The 20,326-nt window shown below is 40.1% G+C and overlaps 1 protein-coding gene across 1 annotated transcript in view; it reads right to left on the reverse strand.

The window, feature by feature from the left end:
- Positions 1-19,348, reverse strand: part of arvcfb (ARVCF delta catenin family member b) — a 189,839-nt gene extending 170,491 nt beyond the window's left edge. Inside the window, exon 1 of the mRNA XM_019885104.1 lies at positions 19,024-19,348. The gene's annotated coding sequence lies outside the window, so the exon portion shown is untranslated. The remainder of the gene's footprint in view (positions 1-19,023) is intronic.
- Between the last annotated feature and the right edge of the window lie 978 nt (positions 19,349-20,326).

Raw genomic sequence — 20,326 nt, forward strand, 5'->3', positions numbered from 1 at the left:
GACCTCAATATTAACAGACAGGACACACTGATAGCTGCTGGGCAAACAGGAGAGCACAATCAGAGTCAACGTTGTTAAACGACTTGTCAACAGGAGCCGGACACAGGCAACTAAACAGGCTTGGAGCTGAGAATGCGAGGTCGCAGACCAACACTGGAAAAAAAAGGGGATCACCAAATAATACTCCAGTCATTGTTGTATGTAATATCATATCCTGCAACTGGAAATCTGTACATGATCTTCTTTTTTTCATCCAAAACAGAAAAGAAAATATGTTTCTAATTCTATAAATTGCTACAGGGGATATATTTGCGTGTTTCACTCCTATCAACCAATGGACACAGTCCAACTGTCCAGGCCAGAGTGATGAAGACATATGGCCACATGGCCTCTGTGGATTGTTAAGGCCAGACTCCAAAAGCAGCCAAACAAGCTTAGCTTACTTTCATTGAACTAACTAGCAAGGCCATTCATGGAGAATTAAATCAGGGCATGTAGAGAGGCAGCAGCGTTGCACAATAACATTTAGGGGTATGCGTGTGTATTTTCACTGGTTGATGACATCACTGCTGAACATTTGACTATTAGTCACTACTTGACCTGGCATACTGTAAATTCACGAATGAAAAGGGTCGTTTAAAATTAAAGAAAATTTACAAGAGAGTGACAACTCCAAGGGTGAAGGAATCACTTGCTCGTATTTAAATGAAACTGAAAATGTGTATGCCCGTACTTGGCTGAGCAAGAGTAAATTAGGCAGTAATCTGGTTATATAATTTGCTCTCTTCACTAAACTGACTAATCTCCAACTCTTGGGCAGCAGTTCTTACTACGTCACTCACATGTAGTGCATACTGGCATCATCCCCCCGCCCCCCCACATCCTAGTAATACAAAATCCTTGGGGTTTAAATAATATTCACTCACTAATTTTATGTCATTTTTCAATGAATTCCTTCAAATGTTCTTATGAGGTCTACATTAGAGGTTCTACTCTGCTCGCCACAAAGATCAAAACCTTACTTGTTTTCTATGTATTCGCATTAGAATTGTTGTATTCTATTGGAGTAAACCCATTTAGGTCTTTGAATGATGAAAATCTCTGATGGTTGTTTCCCATCAAAAAAAAAAAAAAGAGAGGGAAAAAAAAGAAATGAAAACAATATAAAAAAAAGGATGAAATGATTTTTCTTCTTATGCTACTGGTGCCCCCACATTCCAGATTAGGCCCAGTACGAATTCACGGTTCATTTGTTGCTCGTATTTAAATGAAACTGAAAATGTGTATGCCCGTACTTGGCTGAGCAAGAGTAAATTAGGCAGTAATCTGGTTATATAATTTGCTCTCTTCACTAAACTGACTAATCTCCAACTCTTGGGCAGCAGTTCTTACTACGTCACTCACATGTAGTGCATACTGGCATCATCCCCCCGCCCCCCCACATCCTAGTAATACAAAATCCTTGGGGTTTAAATAATATTCACTCACTAATTTTATGTCATTTTTCAATGAATTCCTTCAAATGTTCTTATGAGGTCTACATTAGAGGTTCTACTCTGCTCGCCACAAAGATCAAAACCTTACTTGTTTTCTATGTATTCGCATTAGAATTGTTGTATTCTATTGGAGTAAACCCATTTAGGTCTTTGAATGATGAAAATCTCTGATGGTTGTTTCCCATCAAAAAAAAAAAAAGAGAGGGAAAAAAAAGAAATGAAAACAATATAAAAAAAAAGGATGAAATGATTTTTCTTCTTATGCTACTGGTGCCCCCACATTCCAGATTAGGCCCAGTACGAATTCACGGTTCATTTGCAACAGGGCCCAAAGAAAGGAGAAAAATATCTTGAATTATTTCTTTTAAAGGTAGCACATCCACAGTTGCGTTTTTTTTTTCTTTGCTGCACTTGGAGTCCATTTTTTTTCCATGCCCCAATAATTTCACAAGCTAAAGACACAACTAAAACACAGCCACACAGTGGTATATTTACTTAAGATTTTATTTCGTTATATGACCAAGCTCGTAACTTTGACTCATATATCAAATATATTTTCCCCATTGAAATGAAGAGAAATGCCATCAATCAATTTCAGGCCCACCCTGAAAAACAAAAAAAAAAAACCACCTTTTTTGTTTGATGTTATAATTAAATAATTTTATTTTGTCTAACCAGGTGAGGTAATTTAGAACAGTTTCTCATTTACAGTGCCGACCACGAGTCAATTTAGGGGTGCGTGCCTTGCCCAAGGACACTTTGACAGCAGACAGTCGGAAATGGAACCACTGACTCTATGGTCATTTTTTTCCTCTCTTTTTCCAGAAGCAATACAAAATATCAAATTAGTTTATTAAATACTCACCCCAAATATCTGTTATTATATCAGGAACTAAGGTGTGTTTTCACCACCTTTGCTTGAAATTGTGCATATTTTTGTTTTGATCATTTGAAATTGACATTATTCATAACTTATCCATTTAATACGGTGTCCATTGGGAAGACTGTGATCTGTGGTAGACAACAGCCATAGCTGCATTTCTTTATGATGTCTGTCACTTTGTCATGTCCATTATCACAATCGGTGTCTTTTTTGGGCGCATTTGTGCCTGCGAGTGACTCCGTGTAATGATCTGCAGCCTGCACTCTGTTTCATCTGTGTCACCTGCTCCCTGATTGTTTTGCCCTCATTTGTTTCACATCCCCAATCAAGCCCTGTACCGGCGGTATATATTTTCTCAGTATATATTTTTCTCAGTTTTCTCAAAGTCATAGTACACCGAATCTTTTTTTTTTTTTTTGCCTTCGACCCTGTTTTTTTCCTGACGCTTAATTAATCATTTTTGTCTCTCACGTGTACCGACCTTCGCCTAGATTAAATGTTTTTGCCCTCACCAATGCCGAGTCATGCATTTGAATTCAAACCACCTGTCCCTAGTTCTTGACAACAACAGTGTATCTATGTTGAGTAAAATGACATTTTTTCTTAATTATATTGTAGAAGAGTAAAAAGCATGAGTGCAGTAAAAATCGTGAAATACTAGGAATTCATGTTTTTGATTTTGAAGGTTGCATGAGAGGAATCCAAACAAGTGGGGAGTCATTGCATAGTTCCAGTTGTGCAGGTCGCTGGCGTTTACCCACGCATGACACTTCAAGGTCATGTATTGGACTGTTGTTTAGCGGACTGTGTATCATTATGAGCAACTGCAACCATTCATTGCAAAGAGCTAATGTTTGGTGGCAGGCATTCCCCTGAGCTTGGCCATCACGACCAATCCATCACGGAGTAGGGTTACTAGGTGACTAAATCCACTGATTTATCCATTCTCTGCACTAGTATACAAAACCGCACTCGGTATGAGATCAAATTTGAAGCCTAGCGGGGCGGGCACGTGTCTTTCACAGATGAAGGCAAAGGGGGATTATACATGATGTGATGAGAATCTCAAGATACTGTACTACTTATTTCTGAAAGTCTACCTTCCGTACATGTGAAATACATCACTTCCCAACGCGTGTTCGCCCAAGCACTTTGAATCTTAAAACAGGTCAAGCTTTTATTTTGGGTGAATGAATCAACAGCAATGTCAACAGTAGGCGCGTATATAGATTAGCATGTGTAGAAACACACCAGCAAAAAGCAGGACTGATATGAATTGGAACCCATACTGCATCAAAGACAACAGGAGCCGGAGGTAGAGGCGCATGTGGGATTCCTTGAGGGGGCTGCAAAGACGCTTTTAATCTCTGTATACCTCTCTGTACTTAGCTTCAGCAGCTGCTGGAGACAAAGTGGTTTAAGAAACCATGGGCTGAGACCAATAAGAGAAGATTATGATGGAACTGAAAAGGGGGAGCAGATGAAGGGGGAGGACTGCACACATGATTTTCCAACACAAATATAGATTGAAGTGTAGTGCTGGCTTCAGTCATGCTCGCGCCGGCAGACTCTTTCATTAATGCAGAGGAACTCGATAAACAACTGTGGGTTTTTTTTGTTTGTTTGGTTTGTTTGTTTTTGCAATAGCCAGAATATGCTGTATACTTTTGGGGGTGGGTACTTGATTTGTTATGCGCTGCTTAAGATATTCATATCCTGTCTCAAACAGCTGGATGCAGATTGGCAACCTTGCAGCGAGCAAATTCAAAGAGTAGCAACATGCACAAAGCAGGAATTTGGAATTGGTGTCAGACTAAATTTGGATATCTGTGCTGGCTGCAGCCAGTCAGTCAATTGATTTTGCTGTGCTGTAATATACTTTCTAAATCCCCATGGTGCATCCAGGGTGGCTTATTTGTGAGCGGCGTAGTATCTAGCGGGAATGACAGGAAACGACGGCTTAACAGACTCAGTTAAAATGAGGCAAGAGATTATTTGAGGCCAATTCAAGAGCTGACCATTCTTGCCTGAAACATTTAAAATGGCAGTTTTAAGGATTCATTTATATTAATGTGAAACAAAATGAGATGTTTAGATATTTGACTATTAATTTTAATTTGAGTCAATGACACCGATCTCAGCGAACAAAACAGAGCCATGAATGACAAAGAGCAACAAAAAGGGCTGTTGTGCAATGTTTAACGCAGGTTCCTCATACACACACACACACACACACACACACACACACACACACACACACACACACACAAACCCAGGCATGCACATACGCTCACGTGCGCACACAATTTAAGCCTATCCAATCTGACCCTTAAATGTAGTTTGACCCCAGCCTTGAAGATACTAAACTCGTGGATGACTTACTTCAGTTATCCATAGCAGGTAAAGCGTTAGTGGATCTTTCTTGCTCATCTTGCTCAATTGTTAAAAAAGAATAAGCGTATCTACTATCCACCCATTTTTTCGATCCGCTTTCTCCTCACAAGGGTCGCGGGGGGTGCTGGAGCCTATCCCAACCGTCTTCAGGCAGTAGGCGGGGGACACCCTGAACCGGTTGCCAGCCAATCGCAGGGCACACAGAATTACAGGACACACAGTGACGAACAACATCCACGCTCACACTCACACCTAGGAACAATTTTGCGTGTTAAATCAGCCTGCCATGCATGTTTGTGGAATGTGGGAGGAAACCGGAGTACCCAGAGAAAACCCGCGCAGGCCCGGGTAGAACATGCAAACTCCACACAGGAAAGCCGGAACCGGTATCGAACCCACGACCTCTGCACTGTGAGGTCGACGTGCTGACCACTGGTCCACCGGGCCGCCTGCGCACCTAATAGAATATCATATTAAAATACCCAGGGTATTTTACTACACAGTCCAGTAACACATTATCCCGTACTAAAAAAAGCACTGCCAAGGTGTGGTCATATCACAGAAAACTGCATTGCCGACACTCTTTTAATAAATACTAAGTTCTCTTACCTCAAAGACTCCTCAGACCTTCATGCTTAAACTTTGTATGTAACAGTTTATGATGAGTTGTCAAAATGAACCGATGAATCAACAACAAATGGATTATCAAATCATCTACAATTCATTTCGAGCCGTTGTTCAACTTAGAATTGTTCACATTCTCTGGTGTCAACCTCTCGTTTCATTTTTTCTGTAGTCCTTCATGAAAGGTCCTCCTTCACGAAATCTGATGCAAGATGGAAAAATCAAAGGGATTGCACAGCCATTGGCCGTAACTATACACCCATTTACATCTGTTGAAGAAGAAAGAAACCACTGGCTGTTGTACCAAGTAAGAGATGTTGAAGAGGTAGAGGGGGGAAAATAGCAGCAGTTGATCACAGAAGCATTTTAAGAGCTGTAAAAGAAGGTCCACAAACTTTTACAAATGAACAAAAGTACAAAAGACAAAGTTAAGTGGCTATTGAAACCAACACCAGCAACAACGACAGAGATCGGGATCAAAAGCTTCCTTAAAGTGAAACATTAGTGGACTCACTGTGTTATTCAACGCACATACTGTGGGTCACTTGTTTGTCTGCAGGTCATGGTAAGTAAGATATGCAGGAAAGACAGCTTGCATATACCCTAGCTGTGTCCCAGCTGGGCAAAGCTCCTGGCTTTTAACCACAACAGAAGACCAATGCAGTGGGAGCCATAGCAGCTCATCAAAAAGCCTCCCACACATAAAGGCCCGCATTGATGAATACGCTGGCATCTTCTCCGCCACATTCATTTTCTGACAGAGTCCCTTTATATCTCCTGCCAGCTCTTAAGGAGGGGAGGAAAACATTTTCCTGTCTTTATTTGACAGCCTCTTTAAGAGGTCTTCTCGCATGACCCCCACATAAATTATCTTGGCCACAACAACAAGTACTGTACGCAGAGAAAATAAACGTTTTGTTTCATACGTGCATGAGTTCTAATACTCCAGAATCTCCTTCAATACAACTCTGACATGACCTGCTGCCTGAGAGATCAACTTCAGCTAAGGCCAGTGTTTTCCAACCTTTATTGAGCCAAGGCACATATTTTCACCGATCCATCCATCTTCTATACTCTATAACTTCACCCACTGGGGTCACGGGTGTGCTGGGGCCCACTGCAGCTGACTTTGAGCAAGAGAAACAACAAGTAACCCATTTATTTTAAGTGAAATCCAGAAAAGCCTCCATATTTTTTTTTATTAATATAATTTTTTTTATAGTGAGTCAAAAAGGTTGTCTTCATTTCATTTTTAGTAAAAATAAACTTTATTCTTGAATGTCACTGTTAAAAACGTACTTCCAAGTGGTGAAAGCAGGTGTCATTTTTATTTTAAGCGTGGTTGTTGATGTCCGTAATTAGTAAAATAACCAGTAGTCCAACTTGGCTGAAAAGTAACCTACTTTTGTTTTCTCTGTTCTGCTCCTGTATGTCATTAACTGTTGCGCTTGTATATGCTTGTAGGTGTTGGGTCTTTGCTTGTGCGAAGCACATTGAGTTGCCTTCTGTATGAACAATGCTGTATGAATAAATCAAATACAGTCAATCAATAAAGCTGCTTCAACAATGAAACATAAACTTGTTCATTCCTTGTTTTGAAATCATTGTATCATAAACTAAGTTCTTCTAATTATGTCTTTTGGCAGAAAATGTGCATGTGCCACTGTCAATTGACCACACCTAAATAAGAAATGACATTTCAAAACTGTAGCGGCAAGCATGGAGCAAACCTTTCCGAAAACTGTGACTTCAACATCCACATGGAAGAAGTGTGAGACAAAGGGCATTCAGTGTTGCACCAAGGACAGGTCACCTGAGCCGTGACCCCACATCTGACAACTAAAAAGCCAGATGGCAAACCTATTCCGCTAGAACGCCTCTTACATCATCCCCATTTGACCTTTTGGACATGATATAGCCATCCATCTGGACTTTTAACAGAGCAAATCTGAACAGAGTGTGATGGGAAGGAGAGTGAAAAGTAAAGAATCTAGTCAAATGTCACGCCGAGAGAAAAGGAGAACTAATTTGAGTTGACTGATCGCAGACTCCGCAATCAGTCAAGAATCACATCAAATTGCAAACAGTCAAGCGGAATAGTATGCCGAAAAGACTTTTTCTTTTCTTTTTATAGGAACATTGGTGTTGCCGTGTCCTGTAATCTCACCACCTACGAACACGCCATCGGTGCAATATTAAAAGCAATAGAAAACCTGCTCCATTCATTATTTCTGTACCCTGATCTGCAAAATCACTGCATTACAGCTCAGTTAACACATAAAACATCATTAAATAGTTTGAAAGATTTCTCCACACCCCCCATGTTTGTATATTTATCTAAAGTGTGTGGTCTATTCCCATGTTTACGTTGCATAGTACGGCTCCAGTGATTACAATTAAGCAGCTCTTATCCCTGGACATAATCAAGGCACACCAGAATGTCGAGGCCTGCTTAATCCTCCTGTGGCACACGGAGCCAAGTCTCGGGGTGGAGGGGAGGGGCATAGGGATGCAAAGTATGGAGTGTAAGCATGATAAAAGATGAGCAAAAAGACAGGTCCTATTAGTCCGTGTATCTACAGTTGCAGCCAACAAATACTCTAAACCCAACGTGCTATTGCATATTTAGCATAGTGTCTAGCATAAGAACAGGGCACACATTCAGGAGAGGAAATCATGTATTCATTGAGTGTTGTGTCTAAACAAAGCCAAAATGACAGGTGAGGTGAAGAAAAAAAAAAACAATCACCGGATCATGATGTAGACCTGTGAGCAAAACAGACAATACAGTATTTGATAAATGATAAGTACTCGCTCATTAAAGAAAGCAATAGTCACAATGGTCACAAAATTAACTTGAAACTGATGAAAAATAATCAATAACTGAAATTAACTCACAAACATCAAGGCATATTTTCATTTTTAATCTTAGTTATGTCGAAAAATAATAAAAATAATAAAACTGGCCTGGACAAAAACGATGGCACGTTTAACTTGTCTCAGGTTTGAAGGGTGCTTCCTCCAGATGACATTCTTCTCTTGGCACATACAGTATGTTCAATAGGATTTAGATCAGGGGGGCCCATTACGTCGATCCTGATCTACCGGTAGATCTAAGACTGGTCCCAAGTCGATCCGAGGAGTGTCGAGGAGAAAAAAAACAAAACAACCATTTGTGTGTCTTTGTGCATGTTAGTAATATATTTTTTGTGTTAATGTACGCTGCACCCTAATCATCCTATCAGTCTCATTTTCACAAAAAAAGATTTAAAAAATAAAATAAAGCAGGTAAATCTTGAATTTACGATGCCGCGTGATTACGTCACCGGAAGTTGTTAGCGCTCAGCAGTCTGCAATTGCAGCTTGTGATCAGAGCTGTTGCGCTCTATCTTTTATCGTCATTATTCTCATTCAGAGTTTCCTTCGTGTACAATTCACCGAGGGCACGGGCAAAGAATAGAAATCTAGGAGGGCCGAGGGAAGGACTTTAAAATGGTACGTGTGAGCTACGATAGTTAATAGGCTGCAAAAGTGCATCGCATGCCTCAGTTTCAGGCTGTTTCTCATGGCGTGCATGCACGCGCGCACGCGTTCCGGTAAGGGTAGATCCTGGGAGGTTAGTTGATTGAAAAGTAGATCTTCGGTCCAAAAGGTTTGGGCACCCCTGATTTAGATAGTAGCTCACAGGAGGCCACTTCAGACCAGTCCGATGTTTTGTTTTTGTTCTTTGTCACTCTTGCTTATTTTTAGCTGTGTGTTTAGACCCAGTGGTTTAAACCAAACTTTCTGACAAGGAGCTGCACTTTTTGGCTCCTGAACACATTGTGTACAAATGTGATCGAATCGGTTTTGAATCAAATCGGGAGCTGAGTGAGCATGGAACAGCGATGGCCGAATCATAATTTTTCGACTCTGACTAAAACAAATCTTACGATATTGTTGCTGCCAGACTTGGATGTAATGGGGAGCTCAGTATGTGCTATGTGGATCTGCGTGCAGTTTGCATTTGTGTATTTCTTTCCAATGACCATGATTGGGCTTTCTTTCAGAAGATCACCAACAATTTTGTCCGCTTGCCATAGAATATCCAAATGAATAAAAAGCTGCTTGAAGTTGGCTGGAAATCCCACAAAGACAACAGCAATTGAACAGAAAAAATGGAAGTAACAGCCAACCAAATCAAAATGCTAAACAGCTAACATAGCCAACACTTCACCTCGGTCATCCACCTGATTACTGGCGATCATCTCCGAGTAAACATGGCACTGAAACAGCATTGGCAAAAGTGCTCGGTCTTTTCTGATTAGAATATCCATCCACTTATTCCATGGTAAGTTTTCCTCTGTCCTTTCCATCAAAGTGTAACACAGAGGCAAAGGAAAAGAGGCGTGAGACACATACAGAGTTAATCTTTTGATTGTGGCAAGAATTCGGCCGACTTTGAACGATCATTGTCATGGTTAGTGAAGATCGCAAAAGGTGTGACATACATCAGCTCTCATCATGGCATGGTCATGTATGATAATGGTTCAAACAACGAGTATGAGGAGTATTTTACAGGATTTGGGGAAATTCAAACTTAAAAGGTACTTCTCACCTTATTGCCTTATTCATTGAATTTTACTGCAGTTCAATCGTCATTATGTTGCTCCATCGCAGACAAAGACCTGAGTTATCTCCTTAGCAAAAGGAGCAATGTGGAACAAGTGCCAAGACAACAGAGATGTGCCAGAGTGGGTAGCCAAGAGGGTGTGCAGCAAGAGGGCCAGGGAGCTTGGAGGAGCATCTTAATCACTTTAAGATCAGGAGACTGAGCTCTGCAGGTGTCAAACCCACAAAGGGGCATTCACTCTCGGTTGCTTCTTCCATGACTGCTCACTATCACAAGCCATTTCAGTTTGGCACAAACACATCTTATCCATGATGAGAATAACACAAACGATCTCATACATGCACCATAACCAAAGTTACAAGCATCTACTGGATGCATGTGGTTTGTAAACCGGAATAAAATTGTGTTTCAAAGATTTTAGCAGAATATCCAACCGGCCTCACATCCGCAGACCAGCTGCAACCACACTACCCAGGACCTCCACATCAAGCATTATTACCTCTGTCTCAGACCAGCTGCTGCAACAATTAGTTTGCATAACCAAAGAATTTCTGCATACACTGTGACATTACTATCAAATGGAAGCAGGCTCATCTGCATGCTCGTTGTCCTCCTTGGGGTCTCGACCTGACTGTTCATTATCGGATCTGACTTGTGTGGGCAAACGCAGGCGTTCAATGGAGCCTGCATCTTCACAGATGAATCCCGCTGTTCACTGTTCAGGGCAGAGAGCAGCGAGTGGTTTGTTGGTATCAACATCGGAATGGGCAAGTGCCAGTGGCAGATCTAAACAATTTTACCTGGAGTGGCGAAGGGATGGCAGGAAGTTCAGGTAGGAGGGTGGAGGTTACAAAGCTCTCGACACACACATGCACGCACGCAAAAAATTAGGAATATATGTATATATTTTTTTGCATAGTAGTGTAGTATATTGTCATGGGTTAGGTGACCAGCATTTTATTATGTATTGACATTCAGGGGTTGCGACAAACATGTCATGTTCTGTTTCTTGGAGTGCTCCTATTTCCGAGTTCACAAACACACATCACTCAATTTGTGAGTGTGGGAATGAGAGAGAGCACGAGACATTGAACATGTGCGCTGTCTGTGTTTCAGCATCTCGTTGGCCATTGGCCATGCAGGAGCTGTGCTTTGTTGTAAATAAACGTGAGTTGACTGACTAACGTCTCCCGTTACAATGTATTGCTTTCCAATATTGATTCGTATAGCCAAGCAGCAAAGCACCATGAAAGCTGGACAATGTTACCCCTGTCGTGGCACCTCATTCTCTGTGATCAGCCTGGGACAGTGAAGGTAAAATGCACTTGATTTTTTTCTTTAATTGGTGACGGAGTAGGATGCAACCAATTTCTTCTTCAAAGGAAGGGTCAGAGTGGGAGTGAATTCAAAAATGGTGATTAATATGTTGATACACACTATGGAGCGAATATCAGGAATATTTCTAATGACATTTTGAATTCAGCTTTGATAGATTCCTTGCCAACAGAAGGGGTGACAAATACATTTGCAAGGCATTTAGTGGAGCTAACAGCTGCCACGTTTTGCCACCCTGCAAAACCATCTATGGCAGGCATATGTTATGGACAATAAATACTGGCACATTTTAATGGTGGCATTTTGAATGCACAGAGATGGCGTGACATTAACCTCCTGTTGCAGCATGTTAATGTGCGGCCCCATGTTGCAAGCATCTGTACACAATTCCTGGAAGCTGAAAGTTCTTGCATGGCCAGCATACTCATTGTCGCCCCTTCAGCGTGTTTGGGATGCTCTGGATAAGCGCATACGAGAACGTGTGCAAATTCCTGCCAAAATCCAGCAACTTTGCCGAGCCATGAAGAGGAGTGGACCAACATTCCAAAGGCCACAAATCAACAACATAATGAACTCTATGCAAATGAGACATATTGCACTGTGCGACGTGCATCTTGATATGCAATGCATGCATGATGGCTGGATTATCTCTGAAAATGGTAATGGATAACAAAAACAAAATTATACAGATTTGTGAACAATACTTACGAGACTTAGGTCTTTTGTTTATGGATAGACCTTTGATTTCAGCAATGTTCGAAATTAATGAGTTCAATGTATGAAAGTTCATTAACTTGTTCTTATTTTGGGCGGATGTGAACTGAAAGTAGTGTATTTTTGGTTTGTGAACATTTTTATAAATGAGCTCATTCTGGTGCCAATGAAGGGTTTTTGAACGGCAGTTTATTTCTGTTGAAGTTTTCTCTGCAGACAACCCGGCTAAACACACTGTAATCAAGTCTTAATTAGGCGTAAAAAGCCATTATTTGGCAAACCCGGCCACCAACAGTAGCATGCTGCATGCGTTATTAAAACGCAGTTCGTGTTTGGAGGGAGGGCAGGTAAACACATGCTGTATGTATGTAGGAGACTGGACTGTCTCAGAATTGTTTGTTATTCATTCCTTTGTTGTGTGTTCACAAACGCCCCCATAGAATTTATTTTGTGATTTCCTTGCTTGATTTTTTGTTTTGGTGCGTTATTTTTGCTTTATTAGTGTCAGTGAAGTGATCATGAATTTACGTTTTTCGGAGGTTGTCTTTGAACGCCTCTCGAGTCGAATGAGAAGAGAGAAGGCACGGAGTCGGACACAGACTGTGTTTGTCGAGACTGTTAAAAGCATAAATAAAGTGTACGTTTTAAAAAAACCAACACCACAGCTCTCCTTTTTCGGAGCTGCAACATGTATCTATATCTATTTGAGCTATATTAGCCAACTATCAAAATCTTTTTCCATTTTCAAACATTTTTTATAAAGCTCCAGGGAGCCACTAGATGTCGCCAAAGAGCCGCATGTGGCTCTGGAGCCGCGTGTTGCAGACCCCCGGCCTAGTCGGTTTGAAAAAGCACACAAGGACTTCAATTACGTCAACAGCTAACCTGAAATGGCACATTAATATAAAGCACCCTGCTAGCCTTTTGAGGCATGTGCAGGTGACTTCCCATCCTAAAAACATTCACGGCATATAGTAGCGGCTCTGCTGTCATCTCTCAGACAAAAAAATGAAAAGTGAAAATATAACATTACTTTTAACGTATCCCACATTGAACGGTGCACTTTCAGGTACAGCCGTAGTTTCTTACCTGTGGCACATTGTGTTTGTACATTCAAAACCATTGTCCTTTTTTTGTTGTGATTTATGAAAAAAAGAAAAGGTAATTCACGCAATACAATCTTCCTCATCTTTTTGAGATTGTACGGTGAGAGCGCCACCTGGATACTAGTGTGGATGGATTGAAACAATGGGGAAATGCCAGTATGCCAGAGGGTGACAGAAACACAATGGAGGGAAAAAAAAAAGAACTATGAACTACTGTAGTTCATTTTAGGAACGATTAACTTGTTCAAAAACATTTCAATTATGAACTACAAACTGAACTACATGTTAATATTTGTGAGCTAGACTTTGAACTGGTTTGCGTAGAAAATGTACTTTCCCAACACTGGATGTATGCTCATGCAATAACAAAAAAAAAAAAGAGTATATAAAAACTATCATTTTTGTTCCATATGTATATGATATTCATTAAGCCCAAGACTAACACTTCAGATATTACTGTATGTACTTAGGGGTGTAAGGCAAATAATATCTTTTCTAAATGAAATGGCAACTGCATAATAGCATTCCTGTCTTAATAATGCTGCCTAACAACCCCCTTGCAAACTTGCTAATGAAATGCTACACTGAACAAGAAACTATAATATAACTGTAATATGAATAACATTAACAGCTGCTTACATTGTAGAGCATAATATTTATAGTGATATGCAAAGGTGGGGTTCTAATAGTCTCCTTTATAGCGGACAAGGAACAAGAACATGGTCAAAACTTCTCCGATGGATCACAATATTTGATGGAAATCCTCTACAATTAGTTGTGCTTTACTGTGACCTTCCCATTTATTTTGATGTTTTGGTTAGTTTGTGCTACTTGCCGATCGCATTTTGATCAGTAATGATGACCAAATCTGTTTTGGTGTAGCGTACATATAAAATGTAACAGGGCCGGTAAAAAACTTGGAAATACTTGTCCTGCGTTATAATTACACAACATCTGTGAAATGATAAATGCCTGACATGTCCTTTTATTATATCTTCCATTATCAAAAGTTGAAACAAACATATTTACGTCTTGCCCCACTCAATAATAATGAATGTGACACTGCCTCTTTTAAATTGTTCTCACGCCTTTGACCCTTCCCTTTTTCTCTTGATGTCCATGGGGAGGTCAGCATCTTTAGAGTTGGACAAACTTTTGATTTCATTTACACGTTTGTATATTTTAATACATTGCTGTGCCATATAATTTGTGTTGGGGGACATTGTTTTTGCTGTTGTCTTAAGGTTTTGTGATTGAGACAATTAAATGCAACCAATACAAGAAATTCTGCTGTGCATCGCCACTATTCTTGAACGCAACGAAGTCGGTCATCACCGGATACACATACACAGTGTGTTTCACAAATATACTGTATATTTTAATTGTAATTTCTGTCGTTGTAGTAGTTATATATTTTTTGAAAAACATGTTTCTGAAAGTATAAACAAGAAATAACAAATGCAGTGCAATTACATAATGAAATGGAACAAAATAAGGCCGCAAACTGCAAAAGTGAATGCAGAACTGCCAACCATTTGGCTTTGACATGGTAATGATTCAGACAGTGCACTCTTGCCGTGGGGATTGAAAATGGCGGCTCTTCGCACAGCCAGGCTCCCAAGTCAGAGAAACTGGTTGTGAGGCCAGTTCTTGTGCCAAAAAAAAAGCGAAACTTTCCAAATTGCAATGTAATGTAATTAAAAAAAAAAAACAACAACAACAACAACATTAACACAACGTGCCATAAGACCATCAGACTGTGGTTCAACTGGCAGGTATGTCAATGATAAGTGACAGTGAGGGAGCACTTAGGAAAATATTACTTCCCTTGCCTTACATTATGAGATAGGAACAAAAATTAAATTGACACAAGAGAAAGCACCAACATGAGAGAGTAGAATATTCCATTCCCATTGTAATGGGATAATATAAACTCTCTGTCAACGAATAAAAAGGCTGCATCATGTCCGTCTCCAACTTAACAGAAGAATTTGTAAGGCTAATAACGGCCTCTTTCATCTAATCAAATAAATACATTCATTCATAAAGCACCTCTGATAAGAATATTGCATCATGATGTGCTTTTCCACAATAAGAAGCAGGGTCAAAAGACACACACATAACACACACATGCGCAAATCGGCAACTGTAAAGAGAAGAAGACTATCAGGGGCCTTGGAAAATAGTATTTTAAATTTGTGGCACTGATGATGTGGGGCCTAGAGCCATTCGTTATTCCTTGGCTGCTCCCTTGCGCATACACACAGCAGCATGACTGTATGACTGACAGTATGATGATACAATTGTCAGGGAACACCACTGATGAGGAAACACTAGAGGCAGAGTAAAGCTCACATGAATAAAAGATGGCTAAAGAACAAAGAAAAATGAGAGTCTGTTTTTTTTTCTATTAACACAACAACTTTGTACATTACAGAACTATCAACACATTTTAAAATACACCAGAGGAATTTAACATGTGAATATTTCACATTAAAAAACAAAAACAAAACTACATAAAAGAGGAAGGATCGAAATATGATAAGGACAGAATAAAACAGAAAAAAGTGAGTCGAAATACAACGAATATTAGACAGGAAGAAAAAAAAGCAGGCAGATAGATAGATAGATAGATAGACAGATAGATAGATAGATAGATAGATAGATAGATAGATAGATAGATAGATAGATAGATAGATAGATAGATAGATAGATAGCTATCAAGCAAACTTGAACGAAGAGGCCAGATTTAAGAGGCAGTTGTGGGGTTTTTGGCTTTGCTTTTCAAATTTCAAAATGATATATAAACACATAACACGGGGTAGGACTAGATACGTTTTTTACTTCTTCCTACTCCCTTGAACATAATAATTGTGTTGAATGATGACTGATTTCTCTTTCCTTTTTACTATTTTACTTACCTTACTTTCTGTCAAGTTATTACTGTATATGTTTTTATGTTCAATAAACAAACGAAACGAAACGAAAATACAGTATTAATGTTCTGGGCAGCACTTATGTCTTACGAACGTTGTTCCTTGGTTGTTGGCTCGATTATCTGAAAAATGAGCTTTGGTTCTCACTTGAGAAATTATCGAAAAGCCAGAATCATACAGTAAAAGGAGGTCTGTAATTAAGGCAGCCAGGACCATTAGGAACTATAAGAAGCATTAAAAGGATCCTAAAATCAATTCCGAAGCCAACAGCCAGCTGATGCAGAAACCTGCAGAGAATCCCTCTTTCTGGTTTTAGTCAGCACAGGGGCTGCTGAATGTTCAAGTAATTGTGTGGTAAATTATTTTTTCGGAGCTCAGAAAGCAGAGCATTACAGTCATCGAGCTTGAATGTGATACAGTAAACGTGTGAAATTAAGGTCTGTGGATAGCCATGAGATAAACATGACCGAATTCTAAACATGACCGAATTCTGGCAACGTTGAGACAAAACCTGGTATTTTAAATATGTTTTCTACATGCGACTTAATGCATTGATTTGAGTCAACTATGAGAGAGTAAGTAATTTGTGTCAGAACTGATCATTAAAACCTCTGCGATTGGCTGGCAACCGGTTCAGGGTGAACCCCGCCTACTGCCCGAAGATAGCTGGGATAGGCTCCAGCATGACCCTTGTGAGGATGAAGCGGATCACAAAATGCATGGATGGATGGACTGATCATTAAAACCTGTGGGAAACTACATCGAATGAAGGCATCCGATTCTACTGGGTCATCAGGAGACATGTAGCAACCTAAAGCTGTGCATCACAGAAACTGTGGATGGTGTGCCTCGCAATGACATTCCCAAGTGGATTGCACATTAAAGTTCAAAAGAACCGTTCCATTGCTGCTTTAGGGAAATCCATCTCTGCTTATCTATGCATTTAAGTCCAGGAGCACCAACACTGGGCTTGTTTTAGTACCCATATTGCCTCTCGAGTCATTCATGACAAGTACACTCCAGTGCAGCGGGGACGGATGTGAAACACAGGTTGATTGAAGATATGACTCCTATAAACAGTATTTCATAGATATTCTAGAAAAAAAGATGTTTAAAATTGAATATTATAAAACCATGTTTTTGGTGGCTGTTAATCATTTGATTTGATTGTCAATGATTAACGGTGCAAGGCAAAACTGAATATTTGTCGGGAAAAAAGTGTTTCCTTCCACATGGAAAATGTACTGGAAAATGTTCTTTTGCATATGATGTATCCAAGGGGAAAAAAATGCCTTGATATGCAAGAGCTCTGAAATTGTCTTCCATGAGAAAAAATATAAATAAATTAAAAAAAAAACGAATTCATGACTGTAATTTTTAATAATCTAATGAAGGAACATGATGTTAAATATCCAATACCGTATCATGATTCCAGTCTAAAAGGGAACATATGAAATTGAGTTCACAGTAGTGGTAGAAACACTATGTCATGTCATGTGAAGACAACTACTAATAATGCATCTTGAATCTGAAACAAGCATGCTTCTGAATTCAATATGAAAGCCAAAGACTAGCAACATATGAAGATGCTTTTGGTGTACAAATGATGCTCAAATAAGGGAGTCATACCCTGGGGGCACCATGACTTGTAAGGGCATGCTCACATAATACTCACAATGCAGCTGACATTAACCGGCTTTTATTGCGTACTCAAATCTGAATGAGTTATGATGCCACAGAACTGACAATTTCAAATACCACATCTTCTTCGGGGACTATCTTTCTCAATAAATTAACACATTAAAGTACTCCAGGGTGAACCTAGCCTTAAGTCATATCAGTGCCACAACAAAATGACATTTTAACCTTTAAGATGGGCCAATAGTGACACGGGCTGAGGATGATGAAAGCCCGAAGATAGAGCCATCTGGGTTAAAAGCAATTTTAACAAAATCAACACATTCTGTTGGATTTCTGCCATGGATATTCACCTCCTTTCCCTAGTTGATGCAGTTCAGGATTTTTTAACAAGGCAAATACATTACACTAATGCTCAGTCACATCTCTCATCACTAAACATCTCTGAATTAATGAAAGATGTGCAAGGGGGAAATTATGAAACCCCTTAAATGTGATCTTATCATAATAATGACAAACATTGGCATGTTAAAAGACATTCATCAGGCATCTACTGTATATCATACCTGAGAGTGTCCTTATGTGGGTATGTAAATGAGCTGTTTTAATTCTTATTATAATCATCAGAAATGCCTGATAACTCAGAATTTGTTCTGACATACAACAATTCAATGCTGGTCACAGCATGGGGGTTTTGAGTGAGGCCCAAAAAAAAGAAGTTGTTGGAAATTAAGTGCTCAAGCACAATCAGGTTAATTGAATGCAGCCAAACATCCACTTGAATGCTGGGTATTAAACAAAAATGACCAGAGTATGCGGACAACGTTACTCAGAGCATTTCCAAGACTTGGTCTTCGGTCGTTTGCGCACATTCGTCTGAATATGACACGATAGCACAGACAAACGCATCCTGCCACGGACAGACGCCCCATTCGCCGATAATAACATGCGACCAGATTCTCCATTGCAACTTATTAAAACATTAAGATCAAAAACTATGTAATAATAACGGGGGAGGTGATTGGCAGCTCTTTCCAAAAATGTAGATCAATTAGGGAAATTGGCCCCAATTTTTTTTCCCCGTTTCATATTAATGAATGAGGATATATGAAAAGCCGACTACAGCATCATCTCCTTCACATATTTTAGTTCACAATTGGATTCACGACGCCCCCTTGTTATAGTGAGTTGGAAGGCAGAGACTACAACTTGGTGGTGCAAGCTCTGTTTAGGTCAGTAGGCACACGCATTTGCGCGGCAATTCAATGTAGTGGATTGCTTTTACCTCAGTTTATCCAGTCCATCCTCCTTTACGGACGCGATGAGAGCCTGCGAGATGATGAGCAGTAGTCCGGTAGTTTGAATGAGTAGATTTGTGTGTGCAGTATAGCTGCTGCGGACCTTCTCTGTCAACCTGACTAATCTCAAATATTGGTGCGTTCACTTGCCTTCCGTGTAATGCACTACTTGCACAAAAAAAAAAAAAAAAAACACACGAAAATGTTCTCGCAGTTTCAAGTTGCACCTTGTTTGCGTTGGTAAATAATTGCTAATGACCGTGGCGTCGCGTTGTATTAAACGCAAAGCAGCCTCTGTCATCCAAAACTGAGGATGCTGACACAGTGTCTCCGCCCATCGCCACCCGCACAGAATTGGAGAAAATGTTGGAGCGTAAACATACTATATTTTCAGGGAGAAATAATTCCTTTGACTGTTCAGTATTAGAATTGGTTTTTTTTCCCTCCATTGTAAGAATGAATTCAGTACCATTGTCGGAAAAGGAACTAAAATCAACACATTTTTAGGAGTTTCCCCCTGCTTGCAGCCCTTCTATAATTTAGATTTTTTTTTTGTGATCGATCGGTCTTTTATTCCTGGCCAGTGACCCAATGCCCGTGCAGTGCAGGTGTCAAGCCAGGATACAAAAAAGTCAGAAAGGCATCCAGTATGAAAAGTATGACAAACAAATCATGCGAGTGACACGCTGTGGCGTCCCCTGATGGGACAAGTCGAGAGTCGCAAGAAACCAAGAACAATAATTGGTGTATAAAAAAGTTGTAGTATTTTGCCGAAAAGTAAAAGCCAGATGGGTTCTACAGATAATGCATATTTTCTATACACCTTTAAGGTAAACAATATAGCTGTCAGCTTTTTGTTCATTTGTCCGTTTGTTTCTCAGTTTTGAGATAGAAAAAGCTATGTATGTTATGGAGAGCTCCGATCAAGGTGTCACATGCAACCTCAATACAGTATTGTGTTAAAGCAGTTGTTCTCAACGTTTTTTCAATGACGTACCCGCTGTGATATATATATATATATATATATATATATATATATGATCCCAGGAGCTAAGTTGTCTGGGACTTGATGCCCCTGGCAGGGTCACGCATGGCAAACAAGTCCGAGGTGAGGGACCAGACAAAGCAGGGCTCAAGAACCCTTTATGATGAATAAAATAAATGAAACTCAGTTTCCCTTGCCCGGACGCGGGTCACTGGTGCCCCCCTTTGGAGCCAGGCCTGGAGGTGGGGCTCGTTGGTGACCGCCTGGTGGCCGGGCCTACACCCATGGGGCCCGGCCGGGCTCCG

Source organism: Hippocampus comes, unplaced genomic scaffold (assembly GCF_001891065.2).
Source record: "Hippocampus comes isolate QL1 unplaced genomic scaffold, H_comes_QL1_v1.1 scaffold45, whole genome shotgun sequence".
NCBI lineage: Eukaryota > Metazoa > Chordata > Actinopteri > Syngnathiformes > Syngnathidae > Hippocampus > Hippocampus comes.